The sequence below is a fragment of the Microcebus murinus genome, chromosome 9 (assembly GCF_040939455.1).
Source record: "Microcebus murinus isolate Inina chromosome 9, M.murinus_Inina_mat1.0, whole genome shotgun sequence".
NCBI classification, from domain to species: domain Eukaryota; kingdom Metazoa; phylum Chordata; class Mammalia; order Primates; family Cheirogaleidae; genus Microcebus; species Microcebus murinus.
The window spans coordinates 33,374,106-33,398,387 of record NC_134112.1 but is presented as its reverse complement, the minus strand read 5'-3'; the positions used below and the strand labels follow the sequence as shown (position 1 = coordinate 33,398,387).

At 34.3% G+C, this 24,282-nt stretch overlaps 1 long non-coding RNA gene across 3 annotated transcripts in view; it reads right to left on the bottom strand.

Moving 5' to 3' along the window:
* Positions 1 to 24,282, bottom strand: part of LOC105880193 (uncharacterized) — a 122,384-nt gene that overhangs the window by 59,416 nt on the left and 38,686 nt on the right. For all 3 annotated transcript variants that reach the window (XR_012921001.1, XR_012921002.1, XR_012921000.1), the window contains exon 2: positions 14,189 to 14,376. This is a non-coding gene — a long non-coding RNA (uncharacterized LOC105880193). The remainder of the gene's footprint in view (positions 1 to 14,188; positions 14,377 to 24,282) is intronic.

Genomic DNA, 24,282 nt, shown 5'->3' with positions numbered 1-24,282 from the left:
TAGTTTTAACATTCTCTTTTCTTTCCCCATTTCCCTTAATAACATTGGCTTTAAAAGTTATCCTGCTTTCTGTTTTCATATCCTCAGGCATGGATGATTTTGCCATTTAGAAATTCAAAGAAATAACGTTAGAAGTGGTATGTATTCTCTAACCTGTATTTTTCTAAGATTTCAGGGCACCTCTCAAATCATTTCATGAGTGATCTAATTATTTCATCTAGTGTTTCTGGAAATGAAATTACCCTTAGGCTCAAAATAGATGATATATTCTTACTTCTTTCACAGACATGAAATCTTAAATCACCAAATGAAGAAAACATTCCTCTTCCAATTTATTCGTACTGCATCTTAAACAGTCTACTGACCAGCACTGAAACTAGATGGAGTGGAACTGGATCCTCAGTTAAGCCCCATCCATCAAGTGTGAAGAAACATCTCCAGCAGACAGCAAGAGACTATCCTGTTTTCAAATACAAACACCACTTCCTTCATAAAAACAGACATCATTCAAAGATTTAACTCCTCTAACCTAGCCAGAATTTTTTTGATCCTGTTTTGTGAAAGTCAGAACTAGGTTGAACTGATCTGCATTGAATGGAACCACTCTTACCAATTTTCTTTTGGTCTTAGCCTCACCCAATGCCTGTCTGTAGAATAAGACACACCTGGAATGAACTGTCTGCCAGAATTGTACTCTGATATGATAGTATATGGATAATACAGAAAAGAGGGGAGGAGGTCAATGTCAATTATTGTTTTGTAGAGCGGCTGTGAGAAATTTAAGAGATGATCAGAATTCTGGAACCAAAAGTCATTTCAGGGAAACAGAGCCAGAGAAAGGTGAATCTGAAAATGGGGGAAGAAAATACAAATGGGAAGGTTTTGTTGGTAAACACTGAGCAGCCACTGGGATGTGGCCTGTGGAAACAGGCCATCTGTGGAATGGGCAGAGGCAGGGCCAGGCAGGGCCGGGCTTCTCAGGAAGTGAGTTAAACATTACTCTTGAACTCAAGCTGGGCAAATATGTACAGAGATGTGCCTGGCAGAAAGCTGCCACAAAATCAAGTGTGGGCCAAAAAGTGTTCTTTTCAAATGAGCTCCTGTGTTCAGTACCCTTTTTGCCCCCAAATACGATCTCTCTACAGGCTTGGAAGCCAGCCTGTCCTAAACATTCTGGTTTCCTCCTTAGTGACTGTGGCAGCCTTCGAGGCTGCAGCTACATAAAAGGGTCCTATTGGCCCAAGTCAGTAGGATAATAGTAATAGCAGTCAGCATAAAACAGGCCCAGAGATCTGTTAACATTGTGGCAAGGATGAGCTGGGCAACTGAGACACAGGGGTGCATAAACATGATCTTCAAATCAATGGTTTCTCTCCAGTGTCAGGTGCCAGGGTGTGGGGTAAACCAGAAGATTATATGAATATTTCTAAGCACTGGGAAAAATCCAGGTTCATTGAGCAAATCAGGGAGGTTGTAGGTGATAATATGTAACACCTATAACCCCAGAGGAAAGGTCTATTCTGCTTGAGGGTATAGAAGAATTTCAAAATAATTATGCAAACTCTTCCAGTCATTTTTAACGAGGTACCTCTGAAATGAAGACATGATCAGAAGCCTATGGTTCAAAACAGTAGTGTTAGTTGTACAGCCAAATGTTGCCTATAGGAACTGTGTTTTGTTTGAGACCAATAATGTCTTATAAAAAGGGGTGAACCTTCCTGGTCAGTGCATCTTCAGGACTTGAGATGGAGGGGACTTAAAAATAAATTAATGGTACCATTTCCCAACATGCTTGGTAATCAGGGAGACATGTGGTTTCTTAAGTATGGCTGATCCAGATGCATCTAAAATTCATGTTAAGTTGATTCAGCAAAGTGAGCCATGACACAGGAAGAGTGACAACGGCATGGCAGCACAGATGTCCCTTCTCTACACATTAAGTTATGCAGCTCTTTTAGGGCAGCTCTCAAGCTCTGCATGTTGTCATGCAGTCTGTGTGGTAGCACAACCTTGCCTGCTGCTTTCTCAGCTTTCAGAGGGTCTCCCAATACCTAGGCTTCAATTACAGCTGTGACCTCAAAATCAGTTCAAATCAGCTGGGACTATTTTGAGATAAGATCATCCAGCTTTGAAATATTGAACTAAAATAATTTTCACTAATCCTTAAGAGACAATCCTAGGTTTGCTGCTTCTTTTTAATGCATAATTACTTTTGAAGAAGTTTTGTATGTTATATTGCTGGAATCTTATCTCAAAGAAGGTGGCCACTAATTCTTAAATGAATCAGAGAAAATAGTCCATAATTCCCTCAGTGCTCTCATTGCTGGTCTTCTCCCGCTGAGCACTTCTGATGAGGCTCTTTGAGACCTTATCAAATTTTCCCAGATTACAAGATCTTTCTGATCCACAATTATTCTTGTGTGTCAATTTTGATGTATTTACCACCATTGCCTGTTTATAGAGAATATGTGCATGCAATAGTATGTATATACAATATCTGACTGGTTTGTAACAACAGATCTAGTCAAATGGGAATCAAATCTAGGTGAAATTTTATTCAAGGACACTGGTTTAGTTCAAATCATTTTTCTTATAACAATCATTGTGGGTTAATCAAATAAAATAATTGCAAGCTATTACAAGTAAGGAAAAGCTTGTTCATTATTGATGTCTCAGTGACATCAATTCCATTTGAGAAAAGTTTTGTTTTCATAATGAAACCTTGGTAAAATTATTCACAGATTTTTGGGACCCAAACCTGTCTTGGGCCACTTGCATACATTATACAGTAGATAATAAGGAAGAAAAATCAGATCTTTAAGTACTTTATATATATGAAATGAAATAAACAAGTTTGTAATACAATGGGTACTAGCACAGAAGTAATTTAAGCCAGCTTTACCAATGGGGAGGATCTCATGTGTAGAAGGATTCTTTTTCAAAATGAGAGTAAGGACTAAGTATAAAATTAGGGGCTTTTGCTAAATTTGTTTCATTTAATTTTTTCCTCTTGCCCAAATAAACTAGTACAAATAAATGCAAATATTTGGGTGTGTGTTAAGAATAAAGATTGCACAAAATCATGTTTGGGGAGATACAGAGGGAAGGTCATCAACTTTGCCTGACTGGAAATGGGTGGGATTACCAGGGCAGAAAAATAAGAACGGACCTTCATGGCCAAAATCTCAGGGCTGAAAATCTCCTGAAATCATCCATCTGGGAACCTCAAAGCCCAGATATGTTCACCAGCAGACTCCCAGCCTACAAAGCCCAAAGGGTCCCAATTAACCACTTCATTCTGTCCTCATTCTAACCTTTATTGTGGTCTCTTAGCTAATTTATATACTCTATTTTATGACTGTTTTACTCTAATATTTTTTTAGCTCCAAATTTTATCTTCTGTAATCCTTCAGTTTCTAGTTCTCATAGTCACCTAATTTTTATCACATGTTATTAATACTTGGCTTTTATTTTGCCATTTTATAGTGCTTATCTTATAATGCTTTATCTTACTGTTTTATATTATCTTGGTTATTTTTATCATCTACTTTAGGACATAATCTTATTTTCTTTTAAATGTTACCCAACTTTTTTAAATGGCAAGCAGAAGTATTGGCTAAAGGAGACCTGTAAGGTCAGTCTAGGCCCTAAGCAAGAAGAGTTGAAAAATATCTTTTCTTTTTCTTATGGGTTTTATAAAATCTCTTCAAGATCTCCACAATTGGTTCCTAAATTTCCTCCCTAGATAAATCATTTGATTGTGAAATCAGTCTGGAAGGAGGATCTGACCACCGTCATGAACCCTTCACACCAGGTCACCCAATTGACTCATAAGCCAGAAATACAGCCACAAAAAGAGGCTAATGGACCTTTATGGACAGCACACATGAAGAGCTGAATTACAGTGGCAATTAGCCAATCCATTTAATGAAACTGGGAAAGCTTCGTGATTTCTGTCCTATAAAATTGTTGGATTCTGGGAACAAACCTCAGTTTACCATAAGAAAGGTGATCACAATATTGAGATCAGAAGGAAGGAGGTTCAACTTAACGAGAGAAACATTTTTCCCCTCTAACAAAAATGGCTTCATTTTTCTCTTGCTACTTAAATAACATGATCATTTACAAAGTTCAAATGGCATAAAGTTCTAAGAAGGTAAAAACTCAACTGATATCCCACCACCCTGAAATAATCACCATTAACATTTTAGTGCCCACCTCCTTATATACCTCATCATGCATGTCATTTTAGATAAATGGCTTTCTCTCTCAAGTTTTTTAAATGTAGTCTGTTGTCTTACTGTTTTTCCTTTTCTTGCTTCCTTACCTTTCCACTTTCATTCTATTTTCCCCACCTCTGCATGTATATCTGACTACTATGCCATGTTAATAATCTAGTTGATAGACTTCCATATTTATATAGATGCTCGGAAATGTATATAGACACGTGTGCACGTACATAGGCATACATACACATCAGTAAGGAAAGGTTAGATTATGCTGCTATAACAAATGACCCCCCAAAATATAAATAACATCTTTTATTATAGTTCCATTTTGGGTCTGCTGCATTTCTGCTCCTAGTTATCTTTACTCTTACATTTTGGCTGATGGAGAAGTGGTTTCAGTTCTGGTGGCAGGGAGAAAAAGATTATGTTGACAACTATTGAACTGAGACCCAGGCTAGAATGTGCTCTAGTCCACACTCTTTAGAAGCCACTGCTCTGGGCTTCCCCTGGTCACGTGCCTCCTAATGGGAAAAGCAGTCTGAAGGAGCAAAGGGTCATGTCCTCTGTGAGTCCACATGCCTGTCCCCACTCCATTTAGGCCCAGTATTACAAGTGCTAGGATCCTAGAATTCCTGCCCAAATGGACTCTGTGCCTCTTCCCTGCATCTGTTCCTCTAAGGGCAGACAAGGCTATAAGAGCATGTGCACCTTAAGCCCCAGAGAGAGAGAGAGACAAGGGTTAGCTGCTTACAGGACTCCAGATATAGCTTGGAAATGGGAGTCCAGGTGTTCACAAAAATGAGCTCAAATCCATCCTGGTATGGAACAGATGGAAATTAGGGGGGTTTTCTTTCAGAAGTATAGTATGTCATACAACTTAATAAACCATACATTTCCAACTAAATTAAAATACATTGTTACATATAAATCATTTTTCAATTCTTTATTCTGTTCCACTGATACATTTTTCTATGTTTATGCCAAAACCATATTGATTTCATAGGTGGTTCTCTTCTGTATTCTGGTATCTGGTAAGGCAACACCCCCTTCATTAATTTTTTTTTTCCAAAATATTATTGGCTATTCTTGAGTATTCCTTTTTCCACAATATCTTTAACCCTTTGCACTCAGATGTCGAGTGTGGATAATGTCGAGTGGATAATGAGAAAAAAGCAAGCTGGTGCAAATGGTTAAAAATCACCTTATGTAATTCAGTACCAAAAACTTTGTTGGAATTCTAATAGGAGGTGCACTCCTAGACTATTAGACTCTAATAGGAGTCTATTTATGTTTATAAAAATATAATACTGTTATTTTTGTGATATCACAGTAAGTATTCCCATCTAAGAATATGGCATACCTTCCCATTAAGATTATTCTTTCCTGATCCTTAGTTCTACGCAAATGGCTCTGAATCTTTCTAGTCAAATTAATTGCTCAATGCTGTTACAATTTTCATCACTATTGAGAATGAAATGTTTTCCCATTTCTTTTCTACATTTTTTTGCTATCACAAAGAAAACCTATTGATTTTGGCTGTCATCCTGTTATCCATCATTATTAAACACATTTATTGCTCCAGTGGTGTTTATATATACACACACATATTTATATATAGCATCAGAACCATCAAAAAAGGTTCTGTTTCTTGTCAATGTTTTATTTTTATTACACTTGCTAAGGCCTCCAAAATACAGTGGCAATACACTTCAACCTATTTATTCTCTGATTTTAATTGAAACATTTTTAAATATTTCACTATGTAGTAAGATATTAGCTGTTAGTTCAGGGTGAATGGCCTTGATTTCATTCAAGCAAATTATTTTTTATTCTTTGAGAATATTTTTTAACAGCTCCTGCATCATAGTTCCATAGTCCTTTTTCTGCATTATATTATGGAGGGTCAAGTTCAGCTGTGAGCAGCAGATAACCAAAAGTAGCAGTGGCATAAAACATATAGAAATTTATTTTTTTCTATTGTATAAAGGTATCAAAATCAAGGACTGGTAAGACAGATCCACACAATCCTGGAGCCCAGACTCCTTTCCTGTTCTGCCACCTCAACAAGCAGCTTGTCTGCTTTAGGACAAATCATCATGTTTTAATTCCAGACAGCAGGAAGAATAAAATGGAAAAATAAAAGGAAAGACTCCTTCCTGGCCAAGCGTTGCTAAAAGATGCACACACAACTTTTTCTTGTGTTATATTAGTCAGTACTTAGTAGTACTGCCATGCCTAACTGCACAAAAGACTGAGAGATAACGTTTATTTTTGGAAACCACATGCCCAGCTAAACCTGGAATTTTTATTACCTTTAAAGATGTGGAGAACAAATACTGAAAGGCAACCAGCAATTACTTTCACAAGCATCTATTGTATTGGACATGTGGATGTTTATCATTTGTTCATTGTAATGCACTATATTAACAGGTTTCCTAGTATTGAAAATTCTTGCATCCTTAGAACAAAAGTCCACTTTTCTTGTTAGCTTATAACCTAAACAATATACCAATGTTGTTTTAGAGCAGATGTTGGCAAGTAGTTTCTGTAAAAGGCCTCTTAATCAATATTTTAGGCTTTGCAGGCTTTATGGTCTCTGTTGCAACTACTCGATTCTACCACTGTAGCATGAAAACAACTATAGAAATTGTCTAAACAAACAGCCACAGCCGTAGTTCCATTAGAACTTTATCATCAATCTGGCAGACTAGATTTGATATGTCAGCAGTAGTCTGCATACCCTTACTTTAGGGAAACTGAGTCTATACCCTCTGGTTACAAGATTTATCTGTATGTTTTTAATGATAAGATATTAATAGTATTGTCATTCAAGCTGTCATGTGGCTTGTACAGTTATTTGTCACCAAAATATTAAGTTGTTCAAAATGCTGGCTAATAGCTCTAACTTCTTCAGACCCTATACGGCAACAAAATTGTCATTTGGTGATATCTTAAACACACTGAAAACAGTGATTTCATAAGAAATAAATCATACAAGATAACGTTGAAAAATTTAAAAAGCCTTAACCTACATATTTAATAATTTAAGTACACATACATTCTTCTAAAGCAATCTAAAGAATCTTTTCTTCATACCACATTAACTTTAACATGTTCACTTTAACTTCCATCTCATAGAAAAATAAAAGTAGCTAAATATAGAATCAAGATACGGCTGAATTGACAGTGAATGGCAGAGGCTTCCCTTTTACTCTAAATTCTCAGGTTAGAATATTTTATGAAGGTTATAACATAGGCTATCGCCATGATTTCCAGCATGACATATTATGGCAATGAGAAAAACCCTTGTAGGCAGACACATGCAAGGTCCTATTGTATTTTTATTTCAGTTGCTCATTCATTTGCTCCATCATTTTTTTGAGATAAAGTGATAGGCAATCTTAGAGGGATAGTGGTTCACCAGAAGCTACAAGGATATTGAAAACAAGGGCACATAAACAAAATTATGGCAACTGAAAACAACGAACAAAAATGAAGACATAAAAAGCTTTTTAATAAAAGCACACGCTGACAAGTATTTCAGAGAATGTATAAAAACAATGTCTTATTTGCTTGTGTCAGGCATAACAAAACAGGTTTTATCCAGTTAGGAAGCATTTTACACTGCCACTCTCCCCTTCTGTAAACATTCTAATGTCTCATTAACGTTGACACCACAACTTTATCTCCAGAAAGCTTTTTCTATTCATGTGGAATATTTTATGGTTAGATGCCCAATTCATCTGCTATAGTTTGGCTTTGTGAGGCTCAAATGTCTGCTTCACTTAGCTGTTCTACCTCTAAATGGACCAGAGCTCTTTAAAATTTAAAGAGTAAGAGGAGACCTTAGGGATGTACACAAGGAAAAACACCATATTCTCTATTATATTGAATTTTAAGTTAAAATAATTCATAGAAATGATTACTCATGGGATAATTTTTCTTCTACATACTTGAACTATATTTTGGTTTGTCATAAATTTATGGCTGTGTTTCAAGTTCTACCATTTTTTTTTCACATTCTCCATTAAAGTCGGCTTTTTCATGACATTTATACCCTTCAAATATTTATAAACTGCTAGCATGCTCTCAGATCTTCGCTTTTAAACCTGATTTATATTTTCATGGATACATGGATTATTTTATTCTGCAATAAAATAGAAGTCATTAAATGACAAGATACCAACCTGACTCTTTTTGTTGATAGGTTCTAAGATCCTTCATCTCATTCCAACAAGAAAGCTTTTAACTCTCTACCAATTCCTAACCACTAACTCTCATCTTTAGCTCTTTATCCCTTCAGATATGCTCATGTATTCTAAGGCAGCTTGGCAGATTTACAATATATTAATATTAGAAGAGTGAGAGTCCATGCCAATGAATGTAAATAATAAATGCACAGTGATTATTTTCAGAAATGAATACAGAGAATGTCTACAGATGTTTGGACTTTAGTCTCTTAAAATGTTTTACTTGAGTAATAATGGAAATAAGCAAATACCAATGCAACCAAGCTACTAAGACATGTTTCTATTTAGTTATGATAATACCATGCTGTATTCTCAAGTTCTGTGTTTTAAGTAAATTATTAACTTCAAGATATGGCACTGGCCAAATTACTAAGTACAAATGTTGCTTAGTAAAATATCATTTTGTTGATTTAAAAAATAATGCTTGGTCTACATTTTCAAAAATGGAGAAATGATAGCTTTAACTATCAGAAAGTAATTCTGTCTTCAATAATACCCCCCTACATCCTTCCTCAAAATATAAATATGAGTTAACACACAGTTCTGTGATTAGAAGTCTTATATAGACTAAATTTCATAAACCAAAGCCAAAATGTATTCATCTTCTCTTCTACCAAAAGGTTTTATCAGCTAATTAATCTATGCAGTTAACAATCTACACAAGGATGGAAGTCAAGGAGTTGATATTTTATATACAGATAAAACTAATTTAATTGTCATATGTACATGGGATATGGTATAAACAAAATTAGATACTCAAATGAAGAATGAGAATTAGTGACCAGAGACCAAGCCTCCAAATAATCTAGATTCTGTTATTTCTATTTTTAAATCCCAGTTCTGATAAATTGCCACTGTTCCTCACAGGTAACTAAACTCATTTATTAGTTTTAATAGCCTTTTTGTCTATTTCATTGGATTTCCTACATAAGTTGGTTATATTATTTACAAATAACAGTTCATCATCCTTCTTTTCAATCTGAAGTACTGTTCCTTGTTTTACCCAATTGCCTTGGGTAAGACCGTCAGTGAAAGGTTGAATAGAAATAGCAAGAATTAGCTTCTTGGCCTTGTTCCTGATCTTAGAGGTGGGGGCATTTAACCCTTCACCTTTGAAAATGGTGTTACCTATAGAAGTCTTTATCAGGTAGATGAAGTTACCTTCAATTCCTAGTTTGCTGGTAGTTTTTACAATAAATGGGTGCTAAATTTTACATGTTTTTACATATCTACTGGGGTGATTTTAATGGGGGTTTTCTCACCTTCATTTTAATTCAATAAATTGACTGATTTTTAAATGTAAACCCAATCTTGCATTTCTGAAATAAATCCAACTTGGTCATGATGTCTTATCTACATATTGCTCAAACCTTTGTTAAGAGTGTTTGTGCCTGTATTCATAAGGAATATTGGTCTATACATTTTATGTCTTTGATTATGATATAAAAGGAATTGCTGACTTCTCATCCTATATTTCTGTAGGATTTGTAGTGATTCCATTTCAGATATTAGTTTGTATCTTTTCTCATTTTCCTTCATAAATATTTCTAGGTATTTTAAATTTTTTTTATCTTTTCAAAGAATATGTCTGTGTTTCATCATTTATTTCAAATTAGTTGATTTTGAACTTTATTTTTTTTCTTTTATTTATTTTGGGTTTAATTAGCACTTCTTTTTTTTAGCCTATTAAAATAAGGGTTTAGTTTATTTTATACTACCTTCTAGTCTAATAAGCAATTAATACTATAAAATTTAGTCTAAGCATGGCTTTAGCTGCATCCCATGAGTTTTGGCATGGTATATTTTAGGTGTCATTTCATTTTATATATTTTTTATTCCAGTTAGTGATTTTTCAGTGACCTTGATTTTTTAAATGAAAGTTATTGTTTAATTTCCAGATATTTCAGATATCTTTTGGCTATTTTTTTCCAGTTTAGTTATCAGAGAACTGCATGATTTTAAATCATGTATATGTTAGGGCACATTTCATAGCCCAATACACAGTCTGTCTTGGTAAATGTTCCATGGGTACCTGAAAAGCATATGGTCATCAATAGATGCAGGAAAAGCATTTGAGAAAATCCAGCACCCTTTCATAATAAAAACTCTCAGTAAAGTAGCAGCACAGGGAGTTTTCTCAACTTGATGAATATTTACCAAAAACGTACAGCTAATATCATACTTAATGATAATAAACTAAAAGCTATCCCACTAAAATCAGGGACAAATCAAGATGTCCTCTCTTCTCTCACCACTCCTTTTTAATACCATACTGGAAGTCTTAACTAATGCAGTAAAAGAAGAAAAGGAAATAAAATATATATCGATTGGGAAGTAAGAAATAAAACTTGTCTTTGTTCACAGATAACATGATTGTCCATGTAGAAAATTAAAAAAAAAATTGACAAAAATCCTCCTGAAATTAATAAGCAAATCGGGGGTTGCAAGATATAAGATTATTATATAGAAGCCAACTGCTTTCCTATATGCCAGCAATGAATTAGTGGAATTTGAAATTAAAAACAATGCCATTTACACTGTCAGCAAAAAAATTAAATATTTAGATATAAATCTAAGAAAAGATGTACAATATCTATATGAGGAAAACTACCCAACTGATGAACAAAATCAAAGAACTAAATAAATGAAGAGATATTGAACACTCATAGATGGAAAGATTCAATATTGTCAAGATGTCTGTTCTTCCCAACTTGATCTACGAATTCAATGCTATCCCAATCAAAATCCTAGCAGGTTGTTTTGTGGATGTCAGCAAACTGATTCTAAAGATCATATGGAGAGGCAAAAGACTCAGAACACCCAACACAATATTAAAGGAGAAGAACAAAATTGGAGGACAAATACTACCCAACTTTAAAACTTACTATGAAGCTACAATAATCAAGACAATATAGAAGTGGAAGAACAAATAGATCAATGAAACAGAATAGAGAGCCCTAAAATAGACCCACATAAATATGGTCAACTTATCTTTGGCAAAGGAAGACAGACAATACAAAAAATAGTCTTTTTTAAAAAATGGTGTTGGAATAACTGGACATCCACATGTAAAAACAAAATGTGAATCTAGACATAAACCTTATACCCTTCACAAAAACTGACTTAAAATGGACCACAGACCTAAATGTAAAACATAAAACCATAAAATCTCTAGAAAATAACATACAAAAAATACAGATCACCTAGGGTTTGGTGATGCCTTGTTAGATATGACACCAAACGTACAATCCATGAAGGAATTAATAAGCTAGACTTCATTAAAATTAAAAATTTGTGCTCTGCAAAAGGCACTGTCAAGAGAATGAGAAGACAAACCACAGACTGGGAGACAATATTTGCAAAAGATACATCTAGCAAAGTGTTGTTATCCAAAATATGCAAAAATCTCTTAGAACATAAGAAAACCACCCAATTAAAAGATGGACCAAAGACCTTAGGGAGATAACTCACCAAAGATGACATTCAGATGGCAAATAAGCATATGAAAAGATGTTCCACATTATACATCATCAGGTAAATACAAAACAATGAGATACTACTATATACTGACTAGGATGGCCCAAATCCAGTATACTGACAACACCAAATGGTGATGAGCATGTGGAGCAACAGGAACTTTCATTCATTGCTGGTGGGAATGCAAACTGTATAATCACTTTGGAAGAGAGTTTAGCAGTTTCTTGGGAAACTAAACATACTCTTACCATATGATCCAGTAGTCATGCTCCTTGGTATCTACTCAACAGAGTTGATAGCTTATGCTGACACAAAAACTTCTACACAGAGGTTGATAGCAACTTTATTCATAATCACTGAAACTTGGAAGCAACTAAAATGTCTTTTAGTAGATGCATGGATTAACTAGACAATGGAATATTATTCAGAGCTAAAAATAAATGAGCTATTGAGCCATGAAAAGACACACAGGAAACTTAAAAGCCTATTACCAAGTGAAAGAATGCAAACTGAAAAGGCTATTTACTGTATGACTGTAACTATATATCAAAGGCCAAACTATGGAGTTAATGAAAAGATCAGGTTGCCAGAGATTAGAGGTGAATGAGGGGTATGAATAGGCAGAGTACAGAGGATTTTCAGGGCAGTGAAAACACTCTGGATGTTACTGTGATTGTGGATACACGTCACTATACATGTGCCCAGGCCCCATATAATGTACACTGAGACAGAACTATAATGTAAACTACTAACTTTGGGCAATAGTGATGTGTCACTGTAAGTTCATCAATTGTAGCAAATGTATCACTCTGGTAGGGGATGTTAAGAATGGGAGTGCTGTGCAGATTTAGGGAGGAAGCATATGGGATACCTCCCCCTCTTCTTTGCTATGAACCTAAAACTGGTCTAAAAAATCAAGTCCTTTTTAAAGGGTATACATAGTCTGCTCTTGTCTGGTGGAATGCTCAAGTTGGCTATTAGTGTTAATCAATTTTTCTATATCCTTATTGATTTTAATTTCGCTTATTGTATTAACTGAAAAAATATTGAAATACAAAAAAGTAGAGTCTAAAAAAAAATTTTAAATTTACTCAATTTTTTAATTAAAAATTTTCCAGAGTCAAAACATTAATGTTAAAATTTAACTAGCCTTTGTTCAAAAGAAAATTATTGATTGCAATTTCATATATATATATATAAATACAACAAAACAGAATAAAGAAGAGGTGATGAGCACAAGTTGATTTTTGGCTTACTCAAAACTTATACAGTATTGTGGTATCTTTGATTCAAGTCTGATTTCCTGAGAACCAAATTAAAATAGTTCAAGGGTAATATTACCCTAAATTTCAAAGTAACTTACTGTTCTGTTTCTCTTTTATGTGCTATTTTTATCTTCTTCCATGTGGAGTGGAGTTTAGCATCTTTTAAAATTTTGTATAATAGTTTGAGACTTTTTTCTTTAGTATACATACGTGTACATAAGCATTCCATCTATTATTCTTCTGCAAGCATGGTTGCTGAACACCTGAGAAACCCAATTATCCATACCTTGTTTCCAATCAACTTATTTCTTTTGACTTCTACTGGATGACAATGACTATGCAAAAGTGAAGAAAGTGCAGACAACGATCTTTGACAAAAAAGATTGAGAGGAAGATAGAAAAGAAGCAGACTTAACACAGAATGTTAATTTTTAGCTTTAGAATATTGAGAAGCTTACCCAAAGAAAAGTCTGTCTTTATTTTTTCCTTCACAATGAATGTTTTCATATATTAGGATAATTTAATTTTGTTGGATATGCACATTAATGCTGGATTTTTCTGGCTCACCAATTCCCAATTTTTTGTGTGTGAAGATCTTGATGTTGTGAAGTACAGACCCAGATGTCAGGCACTTTCCCATACTTAGTAATATGGACAGCTGATTATAATTATTCATTGCCATTAAATTGTTGCTCAAAAATTTTCCCATTCAAGTTGATGAATCAAGATGTTATTTGGGCTTAGCTTTTCCCAGGAAAACTATTTCCTAATTCCTAATGCTTTGACCTCAAAAATATTTAAGGAAAAAAGACTGTTATAATGTATGCATGGGATTTATAAGTCTGTTAGATGTCTTCTTCAAAAGGAAGAACTGTCAAAACTCAAACCAAAATATAAATGTAGGCAATAGAGGAGATTTTCCCATAACTCAAATGTCAGTTACACAACATCCATTAATTTCACTTACCACTTTATCTCCAAACAAGGTTGTGGATTTTGAAATTGTAAAATCCTCCTCATGTCTCTACAAATTCATAAAGCATGGGGAAGGAGAGTGAAGATCATCATTGTGGCTTCTTAATGTAGAATTCTGATTTCTTACTTGCTATTGCACTTCTTATTCAACCCAAACTTAAAATGAATCTTCTTTGATTTCTACAAAACAAATAAGGAAACACAGTAAGAACTTGAAGGCACAGTAGACTTTGCTACATGATTCCTGGAATGGAGAACAGAAAGGTTTTATGCTCCCGTCACAAAATCAACTTGAAATTAAATAGGTGTCATCTATCTTACAATTTCATTTAGTTTCACCACCACCAGAATTGTCACTGTCCTTTCAACTGTATGTAATCTCAGCGCTCTTTATCTTGTAGAGTTCTCTCTCCATGGTTCATTCTGTATGTTATCTCACTTCTCTTCTCTGAAGAAGCAACAAATTCTCTCCTGGTCTCTTATAGAGTTATTGTCCGTTTTCCCTAAACCTGGGTGCCAGCCAATACCAAGTTTTATTATATTCCCAGTCTCTTATTATAGAACAGGTAAGAGACTATTATCGAACATCATTAAGCACCTACTATGAATGGAAGGCTTAGCACAGATCTTGGTACTAATGTGAAAGCAACTTGACCTATCATACTTTTGAGAAATTCCTCATTTTGTTATGTAATAACATTAAAAATGAAAATGTAATAAAATACTAAATCTCTAAAACCAAATATTGTTAAATATGTTTAGAGGATATTTTTATAAATTGACTTTTTACCTAGACTTTACTTTCCACTATGATTAACCTGAAACTTCCTTGCTCATTTGGAGGATATGTTATTAATATAACTAATTACCAATCAAATGAACTATTATCATTTATAAACCTAAAAAGTATTAATTTCTAAATTATATCTATAGTTGCCGTTTTCAAGAATACAACATGAAAAGAGGTTTTCAAATATTCTTTTTCCCTGTAACATGTTCCGAGTTAAAGGGTCAAGTTTGCCAGGCATAATTAAGAAATTTATATTTCTCCTCTTTTGATCTCTCACAAGGCCATATTTATAGCACAGAAATCAACAAATACTACAAATTAGGAATAGGAGGAGGATTGTTTTATGGACTTTGTTTTTTTTTTAGAATCAGTTTTTTCAGTATAACTCTGGATCCATGGCAAATACTTAAATATCCCTTGTCCCAGCAAACTATACAAGTACAGGCAAATCCCAACGTTGCATCTTCTACTGGCTCCACAGCTAGCAATTTTTTTTTTTTTTTTTTTTTTGCCCTTTAAATATATCCAGTGGGAACCAGACCACATAATAGGAGTCAACATAGGAGTCATATGTTAAGCTTCCCAAGTACCTTTGGAAGCCTCTTTATTATTAGATTTGATGACAGGGAGTAGACTCCCTGCCTCCCAAGAGGGACAGCTCACAGCAGATTTCTGCAAAGATATTTTCTGCCCCAGATCCATCTTCATCCACTCCATACTCTGACTCAGTCTTATATCCCCTAACTGGTGAAGGGTCCAAGAATTGTTGCACTGACGAATTCTGCATTTGTGATCTGCCGTTTGAAATATATGTCTATGTTATCTTGGTGTCTTGTTCAAAATTCAATTTTAACATTATTTTTTAAGAAGTAGGCATAAATAATGGAAAAGAAGAAATTTCAAATATATATTCTGTTTAGAAAGACTACCAGCAGTAAGATCAGATGAGAGAATATGCCAATCCCATATCTTGTAGTTATAGCAGTTATTGTTGGGTTGTTGCTGGGTTTGTTGTTGTTGTTGTTTTTAATGTCAAGGGAGGCAGGTTCATGAGTTAAAACATCTCATTTGAAAGGAAGAAAACTACATTAACAGAACACTACCCTGTGCTAGGCATGGTGCTAGACTGGGCAGTGCTGCTTAGACTTAATCTCCTGGGAAGTCGTGCTAAAATGCAGATTCTAATTCAGTAAGTCTAAGTGGATCTGAGATTATTTCTAACAAGGTCACAGGTGATGCCCATGCTAACAGCCTGGAACTTCTTTGAGTCGCAAAGGACTAGAGAATACATATACACACACAGACACATATATGTGTGTATATATACACACAGAGACTCATGAAATAATTAAAGCAATTCTATGAAATGGTTATTATCTCTGTTCTACCAAGAAGAAAACTAAAGATAAATGAGATGAATTTGTTCAACCACACAAATAAATAGCACAGGGGATTCAAAACCACATCTTCTTTCCTTACTTTTTCCATTGGATGACACAGCATCCCTGAAGTTGTTGTTTTCAAACTATAAACTTTAATTCAGTTAAAAAAAAAAAAAAGAATGTTACTTTTTTCTCATAATGTGATTGATTTCTCAGTTTTAGTAACTATTCAGATTCTCCTATTTAATAGCCTAGAGTTTTAATGGATTTAATCAAAATTATGTTCAATGCCAGTTATTTGTGTATTTCATTTACTCATGTTCCCTGGGTCTTTCAGATGTTTGGTTCGTGTCTAAATGATACAAATGTCAGCATTAAGGGGAAGCATTTTGTACTCTGTAAAGATATATCTGTCTTCAGGTTATCCAGATATACTATCTAGTGAATAGAATAAAGCATGTATTGCCTTTCTTCATCTCATTCACTTGTACTGAATTCATATAAAATGCTAATCAAGGAACATAAAAGCTGAACTCTAAGGAAAAAATTTGACTAATGTGGGCTTCCCCTAGAATGATAGTATTACCAACCTCAGCCTGCAAATGTCAACTTAAAAGATAACATTATCTAAGTCTCTGATAACTCACAAATTACACTGTGATTACATAGAATTCATTTGTACGACATACACAATTATTGGTTCAATCTCAATGTTTACATTTTTTTATTGTTATCATTGCTACATGGACTCAGTCTGTTGGCCTATTCTTTTAAGCTTGTTTAAAACTAAAAGGAAGGAAGACAGAAAGATGTGAGTCATATGCTAACAAAAATAACAATACAGTGTTGGCCACAGATAATTTCCTGAAACCAGTATGAGAAGGAATAAGCTATGTGAAAGAAAAACATTAGCAAGTCATTTTGTGAGACAGTAAAATTTCCAAATATAATTGAAAAGAGAAAAATCTTTCCAAACTATTCATTTCCGAGCCCAAGGCAACAAATAAAGGGTGGGGAAAACTCAGCCTTAATATTAAAAAATTTTTAAACCTTTATTTTCTAGATTTATAACATGATTGAGAATCTATTTAATAAAAGCAAAAGGAAATATTTCAGTAAAATTTTTTTAATACATGATATGATCTGTACACAAGAGATTTAATAAAGTGTTATGTACGCTAGGGTTCACTGAGTTTTAACTTTGAAACTATCTTCTTGAAATAAATGGAATGTAATAATTGGGAATCTTTTCATATGAAATATTATATCAAGAAATCCAAAACAACCACAAATATTTATCCCAACAGCTGCTAGAAGTCATTTTAATCAAAGTCATCCCCCTTCCTAGTTTTAAATCTTGTAAAAAACTAGATGTAAAAGCATTTCATTTATATGCAAAAATATCAATCTACCTAAAATGAATAGCCATTTTCTTGCTAAAGAAACTCAATTAGGCAGTACATACATTAAAATCTGAAAGAGATAAATATTCATAATCCCCAGTAATATTAAGGATTTTTTCTAGGAGTTTCTTCAGCCAATAATATAAAATATAAAGTGAAAAGAAGTTTTCTGTTCCACCTAGAAAATTCATGATAATCAAAAAGTTACCAGACTTCATAAGTAATTTCAATAAATCCAGATAGATACCAAATGGAAAAAGCAATCACTCCTTGGCATATCAGCAATAGCCAGTTAAAAAAAGAAAAAAAATAGCAGCAGACAACATAAAATTATAGTATCTTTATTAGGTTACAGTTTATTAGCTATGACACTAAAAAGTATCAAAAGAAAAAATGTATTAGATTTCATCAAAATTAAAAACTTTTCTATGCCCCAGGACACTATCAAAGAAGTGAAAACACAACCCACAGAATGGGAGGAAATATTTATAAATGATGTAACTGAAAAAGGACTTGTATCTATAATATACAAAAAACACATATAAACAATAAAAAGGCAAATAACTCAATTAAAATGGGCAAAAGATTTGAATAAATACTTCTTCAAAGAAGATATACCAATGGCCAATAAGCACATGAAAATATGCTCAACATCATGACTCATTAGGGAAATGAAAATTGAAACCACATGAGATACCACTTCATACCCATGAGGATGGCTATAATTCAAAAAACAAACAAAAAACCAGAAAATAACAAATGTTGACGAGGATGTAGAGAAATTGGGATCCTCATACATTGTGGGTGGGAATGTAAGATGCTATGAAAGACAGTTTAGGTAAAGTAGCCTTTTTAAACAAATGGACAAACAAGAATATTCTGAGTTATTCATATAAACAACTTGAATATATGGTAAAATATTCCTTGTTCGTGGATGAAATGAATTAAAATGTTCTCTTAAAATTTATAAATATAAAGCAATTACATCAAAATTTCAAAGAGCTGCTTTTGAAACTAGATGAAATATTTCTAGGTTTAAAACAAAAAGATAAATGAAAAGAGTTAATCACATTTTGAAAAGGAAGAGTAATGAGAGAAGGGAGATTAGCCCTACCAGGTATTAACATGTTATGAAATTCTAATAAAGCAAAGAACATAGTACTGCAAATACATAAGAATTAAGTCTGTAATAAATGAGGCATTCCAAATGAATAAGGAAGGGAAAGACTTGTTTGATAAATAATTCTGAAGTAATTCTAAAATAATGATAGTTAAATCCAAAAAAACAATAATATTAATCATGAGAAACAAAAATTTAAGCAAATTTGCTGGTTATGGGAGAAAAAGAAAAGCCTAAACTCAAAAAACTAAATTGATTGCTAGATTTAAAGATCTAAAATTTTAATATTCTGCCAATTAAGAAAACAGAAAAATAGTCAAAAACACAAGCTGGATAAAATATTTACAATGGCTGGCCGTAAGATCATTGAGGGATCAAGCCTCGGGCAGTACTTTAAGGGTGAAGGGTACATGCCTTGCTGGTTCTTATTCTTGGGAGATATAGATGTGCAGTCTCTCTCTAAACTGTTTTCAACAGAAGCATTTTTCCTGAAAACTCTTAATTTCACCAAGCAGTGACATTATGCTCATATATAAGCCACCAACTTCACCAATGAGAGCAAATTTCCAATCATCATTATGCTAACCCCCATATTGGTTGACAAATGAGACATAAAAAACAGAAGCACTTGTCTTAGCCACCCATGGAGTTTGGACTTCCTTATCCGAACTCCAGCTGCCTTTCTTTGAACTTTTGCACTATTGATTAGCACCTGGGTTATCGCACTTTATCGCTTAACCTAAAGTGACCTAGCTAAAGGGAATTATAGACATTTAACACCAGGTATATTTTCTTTGCTTCCATATGATTCCTCTTCTTATCCTTTTATCTTCTATACATTCTGTATTCCCATGGATGTGATAGAAAGTTCTGCACTGTTCTGACTATATTCGCTGTTCAGGTTACATTCAGCTTAGGTGGTCCATTAACACACAGATTTTGGTAAATCACTGCAAATGTCAAGTCCTTCAAGCCAAAAGGAAATCCACCATCTGTATACAGTGGTAATTATTTCTCCCTGTGACAATTTCTCATACTCTGCTGAGAAAAATCATCCTATTTTTAAGTATTTGATGGTCATCTAATGTTTCGCAATCTTGAACTTACTTCAATAGGCTTACCTCATCTCTCGCTCACTCTCCCTGAGCCAAAGTTAATGAGTAGTGTTTGGCAAGGTACTCCACATTGTTTACAATGCCACAGCTATTTGGCAAGGATGCCTGTCCATCCCCCCACCATCTCAGGCTGCCTGCCTCTCTGCCAGGGCCACCAGCAGGGAGAGGGTCTAGGTTTTCAAGCATCCCAGAGCAGCTCATAAAAAAATCAGGGGGCTCGACCCGAGCCAAGACGAAGATTGTACATTTGGCAGTTATGTTTACCTATGACGGCGAGATAATCCATAGAAACGCAAGATTAATAGGAGGAAGTCTGGATTTAATAGCCTCAGAGCAGGCTAAAAATAAATGTAAAAGAAAACTAAAAATCCCCAGGGGAAAACAGTATCTCCTGCCCATCATAGAAGAAATGGAAGACAAGTACATAGTACCACTTAGGATTCAAAGAATTGACCACATACGACATGTTGGTTAAATGTTAAATAGCCAGTGTTAAATAGCCAAAGAACAAAAATGATGAAATGAGGGAAACCAAATACGCGGAAGAAACGATCAAGCAAAGTAGTGAACAGGAGGTACTGCAAAATCTGGGACACAGTGTGAGAAGAGACTCCAAAGAGTTTAAAAGGAAACCATACTCTCCAGGAAATCAGAAGCCAGCTGAAAACTGACGATAAGTTTCAAGCCATTTTAAAGATGAAAAGGGCAAAATTGAATATGAGTTCAAAGAACAATTAAACATCCAAAGTTCACTGCCATTACAACTTGCAACTATTGCTTTATACCTGGATAAGAGGCCTTTTGCAATTCCAAGATATGAAAGTCATTGCTTCCAGTAGCTAGTACCTGGCTGCAGAGGTGAACCTTTTATCAGATTTTATGTTTATACTCACTCTGCTCCAAAAGCAAGCAAAGGTTCCCTACAAAAAATAAAATAGAAATACTAACAAAATACTAAATACTAAAAATTAGAAGTTAAAGAATTTATGCAAGAAGAGAAAGCTTATGAAACAAAGCCAAGAATCAGTAATACACAAATCTTTACAAAATCTGGTAAGAATGATCCCCAACTTTTTTTAGTATGAGATTGCCTTTTCTAAAATTAGAAATTTTCATAGACTATCCCCAAGCCACAATCTCCCCCTACAGCTATGATACCCAACAATTAAACTTGTACAAGTGTCTACTGATGGTAAATATGCAACAATAAATTACAATAAGTGAAATTGTATTTTATGAAGAAGTATATCCATATGAAAATTAGTAATACATAAATACGTAATTATTTTATCTAATATTTGATGTTCATGTCAATTCTTGCACCCTTGCAAAACAGTCTAATGCCCTGACTTTAGCCAATCTATTTGTTTTCTAAAGATCTTTGCATTCTGCCTTTCCAAGCACAGTGGAAATTTAATGGAAATATAATAGGTAATAAAATATGGCCAATAAGGCCCCAAAAAATTACCAGCAAATAGACTTTTGGGGGGGGCAGTGGTGTGGAAAAGGCTCCCTATGGTCTCTAATTATCTGTTCCATTTTCTTCACAAATAGATGGCCCCCTCCCCAAACTGCCCCAAATTTTAGGTAGCACACAGTCCCACCCAGCTTTCCTTAAGTGAAGTCCATGTTTAACATTCAAAGAGATATACACAAATCTGTTGTGATCAATTTCCACAAAAGGAAGGGCTGTGCACCTTGCCTGCATCTTTCTTGCTGGGTGGAATTAAGACAATACTGCCAAGGACCATACCCTTGGGGTAGCAAAGAAAAGCCATGTAGCACCTGGGGTTTGATGAATTCATGGAAATTCTATATTAGAACTTTGACCACTGAACTTCATTGTATAAGAGAACAAATTTGTGTTTTTAACCCATTATTAATTTTCCAGTTTTGCCACCACTTTTAAGTCTTATTCATATACAATCTGAATGAACTTCTTCCCTACAGTTTTGCAGTCTCATTTCTTGCCCTTGCTCTTAGTTCTTTTTCCTCTAAACCTCAGACATCAACTCCGATACAGCCTTGCGTGTCTTTGTGATCATTATGCATTATTGTAATTTGGGCCGATAGCTTTTTAGATTTTCTATATAATTGAGGTATGCACTAGGGTTTGTCTTTTTTGTGTTTTCCCCATGTCTTTTCTTTCTTGGTTTTCACCTGTTTTGCTGAAGTAAATCTTCAAGTAACCTTAGAAAAGGACATAAGAGAAAGTTTCTGAATGTCTGAAAATAGCTTTCTTTTACTGTCACACTTGATTGCCTTGTGACAACCCTAGAATTTTTCCTCAGAGCATCCAAGGCATTGTCACATTGCCTCGAGGATCCGATATTGTTGGTGAGATGTGTGATGTCAATCTGATTCATTTTAACATTAATCATAAATATGACATGTTCCCTACATCCTAACAACTTTTATGTTCTTTTTAATTCCTTGTGCTCTGAAATTTCAGTTATTCATTCCCCACCCCACCCTCATCATCCTGGGAATTCAATGGGCTTTTATAATCTGAAGAATTCTGATGCTTTAGTATTCGAAATTTTTCTTCTGTATTTTTATTACTAAGGTTCCTCTCCCTCCCCCCTTCATTTTCCTGTTCTTTTTCCCCCAGAAATTCTATTAGGCCAATGTAAGTTTTCCTGCATTGAAACTCCATGTTTTCTTTCAATTTTTCCTTTTTGTCTTTTTTCTCCTGTTCTGAGAGAGTTGCTTAGTTTTAGCTTCATAACTATTGAATTTTTGCAATTGTGTCTTCAATACAAAAGAACTCCTTTTTGTTCTCCATCATTCTTTTTTGTAGTTTCCTATTATTTTTGAAAGAAATACGCTTCCCAAATGTTTAAGCTACTTTCATAATAGTTAGCTTCTTTTAAAGTTCTTTTTCCTGTTTCTTCTGAAGTGAATGTACTTGTTTAAGTTGTTCTTGCTGCTGGTCTTATTGCTATTTTTCATAATCTTTGGCTGACTTTTTAAAAGAAGGTATAGTGGATTAGGTTGATTTTCTAAGATATAAATTTTGAGTCTCCTCTTGTATTTTTAGTTTATAGCTATGTCTTTCATACAAGGATCAGAACCCATCTGCACAAATTCACATCAAGGTGGGAGATAGAGAAAGCATTTAGGCTGAAGCGGGGACAAAACTTCCAAATGCTGGCATGACGAGGGTTTCATACTGCAAGTTCTAATTTTATACTTGCAGTTCACTTGATTTCTTTAGACAAAAGGCATGAGCTCCACATGCACTTTTAAATGAGTTTTAGTGCAACTATGTAAAAATGTTTTTATTTATTCTTTCTGGAGGGAAAAAAATGCTTAAACAGCTTTTAAGTGTACCTAAAAACATTAACAAACACACCCATAAGGTGAAAATAAGTGCCATCACAGATACAGTCACTAATTTACTGATTATTGGCACCCAATAAGCCAAATCAAATGAATCCATCCTGAGCCAGAGGAGCAATAGCATGTGGTGAAACACAAAGGAACCGTCCCAGGTCTATGAAAAAACTCTTCAAAACATCAATCTGCAGATTGAACATCATGTGTTATAGTCAGGAGTATATTTTGGTCTTTGCAACTTACAAAACTCTATTGGGTATTCATAAATACTTTATACTCAAAGCCACTAGAATGAACTATGTAATGACAGGATTGTCTTGATCTAAATATAATTTCTTCATATTGTTTGGAAGGGGGTGACATGTTGTACTTAAAATAATTATATTTGCATTTTTAGAGTTAAAGGCTTTTTTTGATATAATTATATTCTGCAGAGAAGAAATTAAAGCAGAAATCCAGAAATATTTATGTTGGTTTCCTGTATAATTTCTATATACCAAAAACCCTGCAATGTGTTATTTTTTAATATGAGTCCCCTGTCTATTTTAGGATCCTCCACCCCTCCCCCCAAGTTAATGTAACTCATTTGCCTTAGGCAATGACTTATTTCCATTTACTGGTAGGCTGCACTGTGGAAGATGGTCTTCTTCAGAGCGGCTAATAAAAGACGACATCCCTCTGTCTACCCTAGTATATTACATGCCTCCCAGACATTTTTTCCTATCCTTATAAGAATCACAGAAAGGTAGCATCCTGTGAATTACCCTTTCACTCTTGAATTGAACAAATGAGAAACTTTCCCTTCCTAAGAGCATTAATGAGGGAAGTTCAGACTGAAGTCATGACGTTCAACAATCCATCTTTATTAAATTGAGTCATAATAATTCACATATCACAAAATTTACCCTCCTGAAGTGTACAACTCAGTGGCGTTAAC